This window comes from Myotis daubentonii, chromosome X, assembly GCF_963259705.1.
Source record: "Myotis daubentonii chromosome X, mMyoDau2.1, whole genome shotgun sequence".
Lineage (NCBI taxonomy): Eukaryota > Metazoa > Chordata > Mammalia > Chiroptera > Vespertilionidae > Myotis > Myotis daubentonii.
In genome coordinates, this window is record NC_081861.1 from 29195236 (window position 1) to 29207634 (window position 12399).

Below are 12399 nucleotides of genomic sequence, written 5' to 3' on the forward strand. Positions count from 1 at the left end.
TGGTGCCGTGTCACATATAGAAATTTTTTGATATTTGCAACATAGTAAAACAAAGACATATTTTTGATAATTATTTTATATATTTAAATGCCATTTAACAAAGAAAAATCAACCAAAAAAATGAGTTCACATGTCACCTCTGACACATGTGTCATAGGTTCGCCATCACTGAAATAGACTATCAGTTACTTGTACCATGTTGTCCCTCCACTTTATTAGAGTGATATCCAATGACCCATGTACTGGCAACAAATTCTGAACATATGGAAGAGTAGGACAGACCTGTTTTAGAAGCACAGAGAGGGCAAGCTTGGCCAGAAAACTGCAATGCAAAAGCCTGGGCAACCAGAAGGCCAACAAAGGTATGTGGTGAGGAGAGAGAATGGAGAGGATGTAAGGGTCACCAGGGTTGGGAGAAGTAGATAAATAGAGGAGTAAGTATCAGTGCCCAGGGAGTTAGGCGGGCCTCCTCTTAATCCCAGTTGCCTGAGATCATTGACTTCCTGGGTGGGAGCACCTCAAGAGCTGGAATCATGTCTGATTCCTTTCTAAAGCCCTCTGCCTACCACAGAATAGCTGTTCAATGAATGGAGGATCTTTGGTTGCCTCTCAGGATCATAGCAAGGAAAGGGGCAGCCAGGCACAATCAAACCTTCTCTTGGGCTCCCTAGAGCAGTGAGAGCCAGGCATCTGGGAAGAGACCAGTGAGTACTCTTTCAATTTAGAGGAAATGACAAACTTTTGTGGTTTAAAAGGCAAAGGAAGACCTTAGAATAGCTCTGGAGTCACTGCCTGAGAGATTTGACAACCTGGGAGTTTGGCTCTCTTGACATTGCCTCAGAGACTTCTACTATGCATGTCAGAAGTATCAGACAAATGTCCCTGTCCACCCTTTGTGGTTTCCTAATTCTACAAGGAATCCCACTGTATTCCCTTGTGGTCCAGATCAACAACCTTAAATAACCAGAAAGGCCAGATGGCCTTAGCCCAGTCTAGCAGTTTGTTTGCTTGGATGAAACCTGGACCAAAAGGTGGTTTATACTAAATGAAGTTATAATGGTAGAACTGTTTAGTGTGCTCTAGAAGGAAATCTGTCTCAAGTCTGAAACAGGGAAATCTGCCTCATTTTCTAGCCAGATGACCTGCTGGAATTTGGATTTTGAATTTGCCATCCCCATAAACATGTAAGCCAAATCCTTCTCTCTCTCTCTCTCTCTCTCTCTCTCTCTCTCTCTCTCTCTCTCTCTCTCTCTCTCTCTCTCTCTCTCTCCTCTGTTCTCCTTGACCCATTAATATACCCAGCAAAAGGAGAAATAGTTGGAGAGAAAGTATGCAATGCGTCTATTTCACAATTTTGTACAGGAGCAACTTTCTCATGAGAAAGACAGCCTCCATCAGTGGCCTGTATCTCATCTTCCAGTTTCTGATTCCACGCAGTTGTTTCCTTGTCTGGCATAGCCTTATTTGACAATATACATGTTTGATTAAATGCACACAGTAAGGAGCCTGTGATAGCGGAATTGCTAGCAACCCCTGTTTTCTTTGGTTTTTCATGTACTTTTTGTCCCCCGTGTCAGATAGAAGCTAATCTGAAGCCTCACCTGCCTGAGTCTGGGTGTAATTCTGAATAGAAGCCAAGCAGTTCAAATGATAGTGAGGAGGTTTTAGAAGTAGTAATTTATCAGCAAATACATGCCTGAGACTGACTAAATAAATAAATAAAAGCTGGTTTTGTCACTTCTCACTTTGAGCTGCTCTGCCTGAACTTGAGAGCCTTTCCAATTCCAAATTTATCTGCAGCACACTGAAAAGAAGTGAGACAATATGCTCCACAGGACCCATCAGCATCTGCATACAAGGTGGGCACTAAATATTAACACTTGAGCTATGTTGATAATGAAATAAGGCCTAAGGAAAAAGAGAAGGCTATTAGTGTTTAAAGAGTCTGGGGGAAAATTTCAGGAATGTTTTTTTAATTGAGTATTGACCTCTCTTCTAAAACCTAGGAAGCTCAAGCGTTGCTTAGTTGTTTGCCTTGTTTGATCAAAACACAAATACATTTTGTACAAAATACATAAACTATGATTAATTTAAATTGTTCAATTGTTCTCATCCGTATTCATAGTCACGATCCTCTGCCAGCTCCAGATGTTTCAAGGAGTGGTTAGCTCAAAAGCTCACTTGACATCACTCCATGGCATTCCTTTCACTGATGATTAACAGAGGACACAAGGCCTGCCTCACAGCTTGGCCAGAGACTGCACTGATTAAGTCAAGCTTAAAGAATCAGCTTCCCTCCCTGATTGGGGCCATTGTTCTCCCATACGGTTGAAAATGGAAGAGTCCCAAACTAAAGGCCAGATGATATTAGGCTGAGAATACAGAAATAGAGAAACACATACTGCGCAGTTGATCTGTAAATTGGTACCAGGTTTGAGAGCACTGAATAACAAAATGTGGTGTTTGTCTTTTTCAGAGGATGCATGTTCCCTGGCGTAATAAGACAGTGCACTAACTTTTAAATTTAATGTGCATGCAAATCACCTGGGCATCTCATTAAAATGCAGATTCTGATTTGGTAAGTCTGATAGACCTGAGGTTGTTTATCTTATATAATAAAAGCCTAATATACTAAGTGACTGACCTTTCATTGGACCATTTGACCAGTCGCCATGATGCACACTAATCACCAGGGGGCAGACACTACAACCAGTAGGTTAGCTTGCTGCTGGGTTACAGCCAATCGGGACTGGGCGAGATGGGCCCAACACACCCTGGAGCCCTTCCACGATCCCTCCCAATATCCCTCCCATGGTCCCTCACCTGCCCTGATTGTGCACTTGTGGGGTCCCCTCAGCCTGGACTGTGCCCTCTTGCAATCCAGAACCCCTCAGGGGATGTTGGAGAGCCGGTTTCAGCCCAATTCCCTTCAGGCCAGGCCGAGGGACCCCACCAGTACAGAAATCCGTGCACTGGGCCTCTAGTTACTAATAAGCCCCTGCATGATATATAAGCAGTTCATCCTTTTACCACACTTTGAGTACAATGTTATGAAACAAGTGTAGGCCTGCAAATAAACCCCACACCTCTAGTGTTGCCTGAGTCCTGTCAGCCATAAAGAAATAGCCAGGTCCTTCTCTCCTGTAGTTTGCAGTCTAGGAGAAAATGAGCCATGTTTGTACATAATGGGATCAGTCAAAAGAAGGTAAAAATGTAGGGTATGTCAGGAAAAACAGTGGCCATTTCCAACTTGGAGGGGGAACTACGAAAGCTTCAGAGAAGACAAGGCAATGTGGGAGTTTGGCAGGAACACAGCAAGGGTTTTTTAGATTGATGGATCACCAAAAGCAAAGATATGGAGGCTAGAGAGCATGAGGCATGGGCAGGTAACAGTGCACAATTCCATTTGACTAGAATGTAGACTACTCTTCTAAGCAGAAACTAAGACACAAATCAAGTTGTTCAGGTAATTTAGGGAACAGATCACAGAAGATCTTGATGTCATATACAAAAGCATTTAGACTTCATTCTGTATGTGAGGGAGAGAATTTATTTTCTTCATTCAAAGGTGACTTGAATGGAACCAGGCCTCAGATTTTAGGATTAGGTGATCACTCTAGTGCAGTGATGGCGAACCTATGACACACGTGTCAGAGGTGACACGCGAACTCATTTTTTTGGTTGATTTTTATTTGTTAAATGGCATTTAAATATATAAATAAATATCAAAAATATGTCTTTGTTTTACTATGGTTGCAAATATCAAAAAATTTCTATATGTGACACGGCACCAGAGTTAAGTTAGGGTTTTTCAAAATGCTAACACGCCGAGCTCAAAAGGTTCACCATCACTGGTCTAGTGGTAGTGGAAAGAATAGGTTGAAAGGGGAAGAACCTGGAGAAAAGGGGGACAGTTAGGGGGCTACTGCTTAATCAGCCACCCAGAAAACATTTATTGAGCTCCTGTTTTGTTCCAACCACTGTGCTAATGACTTTAGCATGGAACAAAAATATACATGCCTTGTGCTTGCTTTGGCAGCATATATACTAAAATTGAAACAATATTGGATGATTACCATGACCCCTGCACAAGGATGACATGCAAATTCATGAAGCATTCCATAGAAAAAAAAGTAGAAAAACATACATGTTCTATGCCCCTATGCTCTCATAATCTGAAGAGAGCTACAAAGGAGAAGCCCAGGGAGCTAGAAAAGCATAAAACAGGGAGCTAGAAGAGCATAAAACAGGAAAGTCTGAAGTGTCAGAGGAATTGTCCTGAGTCGGTGGCATTTTGATCCAGATCTGAATAATGAGGAGGATGTAACCAGATAAAGAGGAAAGTAAAACTGTACTCTATACAGCGGGAGGGCCCTAATAAAGGCTCAGCGACTAGAGAGCCTGGCATGTCCTGAGGTTGAGAATAGAGCATGGCTGAAATTGAGAGACAAAAGGGAAAAAAGACATGACATAAAGCTAGAAAGGTTGGCACATGTCACATTTGTACTGGGCCTTTGCAAAAGAGTCAAGGTTTTAAAACTTTGCCTTAAGGGCAATGGTGGCTATTAAGCAAAGGAGTGACTTAAAATTTGTGTATCAGAATAACACTTTTCTGTGTTTCTTCTGTGAAGGATGAATGGGAGCAGGGAGCAAGATTCCATGCAAGGAAGCCAATTAGGGTAATATCTGCATAGACCACACAGGAGGTGATAGAGACTTTGTCTCAGTAGAAAAGAGTGTACAGAGAGATAGGTGAACAGAAGCGACCATCCAAGGGTAAATTCAGCAAGAACTGGAGAAGTGGGGGGAAGGACTGTGGAGAGGAGAAGGCAAGAACGATTCCTAACTTCTTAGTTTGGGGACTGGATAGATAGTTGTACCAGCCACTGATGTAAAAAAATATATACAAGAAGTAGATTTGGAATGGAGTGAGGAAGAGAAGTTCGGGTGAAGTTCCTGTTGGATATTAAGGGGAAGATAAATAGGCAGATCTACATGCCATTAGATTTGGGGAGAAAGGTGTGGGCCAGGGAAAGGAATTTAGAAGTAATCAGGATAAAGACCATGCTGAAGCCGTGCATTCTCATGGCTAATCCAAAGGATTCTTCCCTGCCTATCAAGCCTCCCAACTTGCCCCAAAATCTGCAATGGATGGGTTGATACAGAAGCCCAGATTCCATCATGACTGAGAAAAAAGAGGGCAGATTTTAGAAGTAAATTGCAAAGAGATTTTGAAAATTTTATAAGTGATGGCATCTTTGAAGTTGGTATGCAGCCTGTCAAAGTGAGAAACAGCTCTCATTTTACATGGGAAGTCTGACAGATCAGTTACAAAGAGAGGGCTCAAGACTTTGCAGATAAATTGTATATCAAACAGCTTCTTAAGAGTCTTGGGTTAGGGCTCCCTGCTCATTTACCCAACATGTTGTTGACATATATATGCTCAGTGTGCAAGTTAATTCCAGTATTAGCCTAAGCAAAGTCATAATTAGGAATACCTGCTGTTCCCAGAAAAAAAATCGATAATATATTCCCAAAACAGATATCCATGACCTTTTCTCCAAAGTTTTAGATTATACACAATTTTGCCTTTTCAATAGCCTACATAATTAAGTTGGCTACAGTTATAAAGTAAAAATGTGCATTCTAAATAAAAAATCCAAAGAACTTTGCTTTATACAAATTGTCTTCTTGGATGATATCCCTATTAGCTACCTCCAAATGTACTTTGAAATTACTATAGCAGCAAATTAATATTTTCACAATATTAATTTCACAATGTTGAAGTGGATATTTTAAGGAAATGAAAATAAGTAAATTAAGTCAGCAGTAATATGTCTTCTAAATTTTCAGCAGAATAATGCCTGTGATGGTGGGGAAAGGGGGGAGGGAATGAGCTCTGAACTCAATCTAACGCAAACCTCAGGGTGATATCATGCATTCACATGGGAGAATTTTTTTTTTTTTATTGCTTAAAGTATTACAAAGGGTATTACATATGTATCCATTTTATCCCCCCGCCCTAGACAGTCCCCTAGCCTCCCCTATCACCCAGTGTCTTATGTCCATTGGTTATGCTTATATGCATGCATACAAGTCCTTTAGTTGATCTCTTACCCCCCTACCTCCTGCCCCCCAACCCTCCCCGGCCTTCCCGCTGCAGCTCGACAATCTGTTTGAGGCAGCTCTGCCTTGTATCTATTATTGTTCAAAAGTTTATAATGGTCTCTATTGTCCATGAATGAGTGAGATCATGTGGTATTTTTCCTTTATTGACTGGCTTATTTCACTTAGCATAATGCTCTCCAGTTCCATCCATGACGTTGCAAATGGTAAGAGTTCCTTCCTTTTTACAGCAGCATAGTATTCCATCGTGTAGATGTACCACAGTTTTCTAATCCATTCATCTACTGATGGGCACTTAGGCTGTTTCCAGATCTTAGCTATGGTGAATTGTGCTGCTATGAACATAGGGGTGCATATATCCTTTCTGATTGGTGTTTCTGGTTTCTTGGGATATATTCCTAGAAGTGGGATCACAGGGTCAAATGGGAGTTCCATTTTCAGTTTTTTAAGGAAACTCCATACTGTCTTCCATAGTGGCTGCACCAGTCTGCATTCCCACCAGCAGTGCACAAGTGTTCCTTTTTCTCCACATCCTCTCCAGCACTTGTCGTTTGTTGATTTGTTGATGATAGCCAGTCTGACAGGTGTGAGATGGTACCTCATTGCTGTTTTGATTTGCATCTCTCGGATGATTAGTGACTTTGAGCATGTTTTCATATGTCTCTTGGCTTTCTGAATGTCCTCTTTTGAAAGGTGTCTATTTAGGTCCTTTGCCCATTTTTTGATTGGATTGTTTATCTTTCTTTTGTTAAGTTGTATGAGTTCCCTATAAATTTTGGAGATTAGGCCCTTATCAGATATGTCATTGGCAAATATGTTTTCCCACACAGTGGGTTTTCTCGTTGTTTTGTTGATGGTTTCTTTTGCTGTGCAGAAGCTTTTTATTTTGATGTAGTCCCATTTGTTCATTTTTTCTTTAGTTTCAAGTGCCCTAGGAGCTGTATCAGTGAAGAAATTGCTTCGGCATATGTCTGAGATTTTCTTGCCTTTGGATTCTTCTAGAATTTTTATGGTATCCTGTCGTACATTTAAGTCCTTTATCCATTTTGAGTTTATTTTTGTGTATGGTGTAAGTTGGTGGTCTAGTTTCATTTTCTTGCATATATCTGTCCAATTTTCCCAACACCATTTATTGAAGAGACTATCTTGGCTCCATTGTATGTTCTTGCCTCCTTTGTCAAATATTAATTGAGCATATTGGTTCGGGCCGATTTCTGGGCTCTCTATTCTATTCCATTGATCTATATGCCTATTCTTGTGCCAGTACCAGGCAGTTTTGAGAACAGTGGCTTTGTAATACAACTTGATATCTGGTATTGAGATCCCACCTACTTTGTTCTTTTTCAGGATTGCTGCAGCTATTTGGGGTCTTTTTTTATTCCAGATGAATTTTTGGAAAGTTCGTTCTAGATCTCTGAAGTATGCTGTTGGTACTTTAATGGGAAGTGCGTTGAATTTATAGATTGTTTTGGGTAGTATGGACATTTTGATGATGTTGATTCTACCAATCCATGAACACGGTATGTTCTTCCATCTGTTTATGTCTTCCTCTATGTCTTTTTTCAACGTCCTGTAGTTTTCTGAGTAGAGGTCTTTTACCTCTTTAGTTAAGTTTATTCCTAGGTAGCTTAGTTTTTTCGGTGCAATGGTAAACGGGATTGTTTTTATAATCTCTCTTTCTGAAAGTTCACTATTGGTGTATAGAAATGCCTCAGATTTCTTGGGGTTAATTTTGTATCCTGCTACATTGCCAAATTCATGTATTAAGTCTAGTAGCTTTTTGATGGAATCTCTAGGGTTTTGTATGTATAATATCATGTCGTCTGCAAATAAGGACAGTTTTACTTCCTCTTTTCCAATCTGGATGCCTTTTATTTCTTCTTCTTGCCGAATTGCAATGGCTAACACTTCCAGTACTATGTTGAACAGGAGTGGTGAGAGGGGGCATCCCTGTCTTGTTCCTGTTCTTAGGGGAAATGGTGTTAGTTTTTGTCCGTTGAGTATGATGTTGGCTGTGGGCCTGTCATATATGGCTTTTATTATGTTGAGGTATGATCATTCTACTCCCACCTTGCTGAGAGTTTTTATCAAAAATGGGTGTTGAATTTTGTCAAATGCTTTTTCTGCATCAATTGATATGACCATGTGGTTTTTTTCTTTCAATTTGTTTATGTGATGTATCACGTTTATTGATTTGCGGATATTGTACCATCCTTGCATCCCTGGGATAAATCCTACTTGGTCATGGTGTATGATCTTTCTGATGTACTGCTGGATCCGATTTGCTAAGATTTTGTTGAGGATTTTGGCATCTATGTTCATGAGGGATATTGGCCTGTAATTCTCTTTCATTGTGTTGTCTTTACCTGGTTTTGGTATTAGGGTGATGCTGGCTTCATAGAATGAGCTTGGAAGTGTTCCTTCCTCTTGAATTTTTTGTAGTAGTCTGAGGAGGATAGGTTTTAGTTCTTCCTTGAATGTTTGGTAAAACTCCCCTGTGAAGCCGTCTGGTCCTGGGCTTTTGTTTGATGGAAGCTTTTTGATGACTGCTTCAATTTCTTCCATAGTTATTGGCCTGTTGAGATTTTTAGATTCTTCCTGATTGAGTTTTGGAATGCTGTATTTTTCTAGGAATTTGTCCATGTCCTCCAGGTTGTCTAGTTTGTTGGAGTAAAGCTGTCCATAGTATTTTTTAACAATCATTTGTATTTCTGTGGGGTCTGTTGTTATTTCGCCTCTATCGTTTCTGATTTTATTTATTTGGGTCCTCTCTCTCTGCTTCTTGGTGAGTCTGGCTAGAGGTTTATCAATCTTGTTTATCCTTTCAAAGAACCAGCTCTTGGTTTCATTGATTTTCTGTATTGTTTTTTTGGTCTCTATGTCATTTATTTCTGCTCTAATCTTTATTATCTCCTTCCTTCTGCTCACTCTGGGGTTTTCTTGTTGCTCTCTTTCTAATTCTTTGAGTTGTAGAGTTAGATGATTTACTACCATTTTTTCTTGTTTTTTGAGATAGGCCTGTAGAGCTATAAACTTCCCTCTCAGGACTGCTTTCAATGTGTCCCATAGGTTTTGGATTGTTGTGTTTTCATTGTCATTAGTTTCCAGGATGTTTTTAATTTCTTCTTTGATCTCATTGGTAACCCAATCAATATTTAATAGCATGCTATTCAGCTTCCAGGTGTTTGAGTATTTTGGGTTGTTTTTATTGTAGTTTATTTCTAATATTATGCCATCGTGGTCTGCGAAGACGCTTTTTATGATTTCAATCTTCTTGAATTTGGGGATACTTTGCTTGTGACCCAATATGTGGTCTATTTTTGAATATGTCCCATGAGCACCTGAGAAGAACGTATATTCTCTGGCTTTGGGGTGAAGTGTTCTGAAGATGTCTATTAAGTCCATCTGATCTAGTGAGTCATTTAGGATTGCTGTATCTTTGCTAATTGTTTGTCTATAGGACTTATCCAGTGCTGTCAATGGTGTATTAAAGTCCCCTACTATGATTGTATTGTTGTCGATCTCTCCTTTGATATTTTCCAGGAGTTTTTTTATGAATTTGGGTGCTCCTACATTGGGTGCATATATGTTTACCAGGGTTATATCTTCTTGTTGTATTGATCCCTTTAGTATTATGAAGTGGCCTTCCTTATCTCTTGTTAAGGCCTTCACTTTGAGGTCTATTTTGTCCGATATAAGTATTGCTACCCCAGCTTTCTTTTCCTTCCCATTTGCCTGAAAGATATTTTTCCATCCTTTCACTTTCAGTCTGTGTGAGTCCCTTCTAATGAGGTGGGTTTCTTGTAGACAGCAGATGTATGGGTCATGTTTTTTTATCCATTCAGCCACTCGATGTCTTTTGGTTGGAGCATTTAGTCCGTTTACGTTTAAAGTTATTATTGAAAGGTACTTGTTTGTAGCCATTTCTTTTTGTGTGTGTGTGTGGCTGTTTTCTTTCTGAGCTTTTTATTTCTTCTTTTTATACCAGTCCCTTTAGCATTCCTTGCATTGCTGGCTTGGTGGTGACAAACTCACATGGGAGAATTTTTTAGTGAAACCAGAATTTGTAAGAATATGTGGTGGTGGTAGATGGATATTGTAACTCTAGAAAGGCAATAAAATTGAGTTATTATCAGCCTCTGGACAGGCAAGCATGTAGAGTCATTCACAGAGTTTTTCTACCTGCTTATTGATGCTAGAAATGTCAAGATCTGTGACTGAAATCTTTCTTGCACAACTCAAATGGAGACTTTGAATAGTACCTTCTGGGAAGATAGTGTACTGAGCCTGGCAGGTAGACACCATGTCTGAGTCTCCATCAAACTGGCTACCACTGTTTGCCCCAGCCTGGTGATTCCCTGAGATGCCATGCCACCAAAACTGTAAATCCATTTAAGCCTTTTCCAGTGGTTTTTCCATACAAATGGCCTGTTTTGGCTCATGCTTCAGCCTTTCCTAAAACCTCTCAATCAAGCAGCATCTGGCCATGGCATGCCCTGGACCACTCATCACATGGCTCCAGGCCTGTAACTAGCAGCAGGCCAATTTTGTTTGCAGCTTAGCTTCTGCCTGGGCACCTATAGGCCCAGTACAAGTATCAGTCATCTTCAGATTGCTTTGTAGCCCATTCTGGGTGGCCCTGGGCAGGGCACAAGTGGCAGAAGACCTTGGTCTGAACTTTGCAGGAGGCCCCAGAGCCAGTGCACACAGTTGACAGCTTTGGACCACATCAAAGATCACCCAACTGCATCCACAATTGGCACACCCAAGGAGCAGTTTTAGTGAGCACCAGAGCCCCATTGAAAGTAATCCTGCTCCATAGGGTTAGCCCCTGCACAGATGATCCTACACAGTGGTAACAACCAGTCCTCACAGCCCATTTGCCTGGGGCAAATCCCTCCCATTGATGTGCCAGCAGCAATCAAGTCTCTACTACAACAGGAGAGTGAACACAGCCCACATGGGGGTCCCATCTGGAATGACCAGCTCAGGTGATTGGGGAGGCTGTGCCACTGGATCTTATAAGACACCTACTACATAGGGCCACTCTACCAAACCTTGGAGACTTAGCAGCTCTACCTAATACATAGATTTTTAAAAAGCACAGGGAGTAGCCTAAATGAGGAGACATGTCCCAAATGTAAGAACAGGACAAAATTTCAGAAAAAAAAACTAAACAAAATGGAGACAAGAAATCTACTAGATGCGGAATTCAAAACACTGGTTATAGGGATGCTCAATGAACTTAGAGGAAGAGTAGATGAACTTAGTGAGAACTTCAACAAAGAGATAAGAAACATAGAAATGGTGACAGAAAACATAATAAAGATCCAGTCAAAATGATGGAAACATTAACTGAAATGAAGAATACATTATAGCAGCGGTACTCAACCTGTGGGTCATGACCCCTTTGGCGGTCGAACAACCCTTTCACAGGGGTCACCTAAGACCATCCTGCATATCAGATATTTACATTACAATTCATAACAGTAGCAACATCACAGTTATGAAGTAGCAACGAAAATAATTTTATGGTTGGGTCACAACATGAGGAACTGTATTTAAAGGGCCAGAAGGTTGAGAACCACTGCATTATAGGAAATGAACAGCAGAGTAGATGAAGCAGAGGATAAAATCAGAGATTTTGAAGATAAAGAAGCAGAAAATACCCAATCAGAATAGCAAAAGGAAAAAAAGAATTTTTTAAAAAATGAGGATAGTATGAGCCTCTGGACAACTTCAACCGTGACAACATCCACATCATAGGAGTACCAGAGAAAGAAGAGAGAGATACAGCAAGGGATTGAGAACATATTTGAAGAAATAATAACTGGAAACTTCCTTAATCTGGTAAATGGATTAGACATCCAAGTTTAGGAAGTACAGAGAGTCCCAAACAAGATAAACTCAAGGAGACCCACACCAAGACACATCATAATTAAAATGCCAAAAGTTAAAGACAAAGAGAGAATCTTAAAAGTAGCAAGAGAAATTCAATTAGTTACCTACAAGAGAGCTCCCATGAGACTGTCAGCTAATTTCTCAATAAAAACATTTCAAGCCAGAGGGATTGACTCAAAATATTCAAAATGATGAAAAGCAAGGACCTACAACTAAGACTATTCTACCCAGCAAGGCTATCATTTAAAATTTAAGGAAAAATAGCTTTTCAGGCAATAGGGTTGTGAATGCCTGGGGCAGGGGGAGGCATCAGGCTAGAAGAGGTCAATTGGGGAAAATGAGGGCCATATGTAATAATTCTCAGCAGTAAAT

The 12399-nt window shown here is 40.4% G+C and overlaps 1 non-coding gene across 1 annotated transcript; it reads left to right on the forward strand.

Annotated features, from left to right (window-relative positions):
• The first annotated feature begins 4023 nt into the window (after positions 1 to 4023).
• Positions 4024 to 4129, forward strand: LOC132225361 (U6 spliceosomal RNA). The gene has a single exon (XR_009450880.1). It is a non-coding gene; the product is annotated as a U6 spliceosomal RNA (small nuclear RNA).
• Positions 4130 to 12399: the final 8270 nt, after the last annotated feature.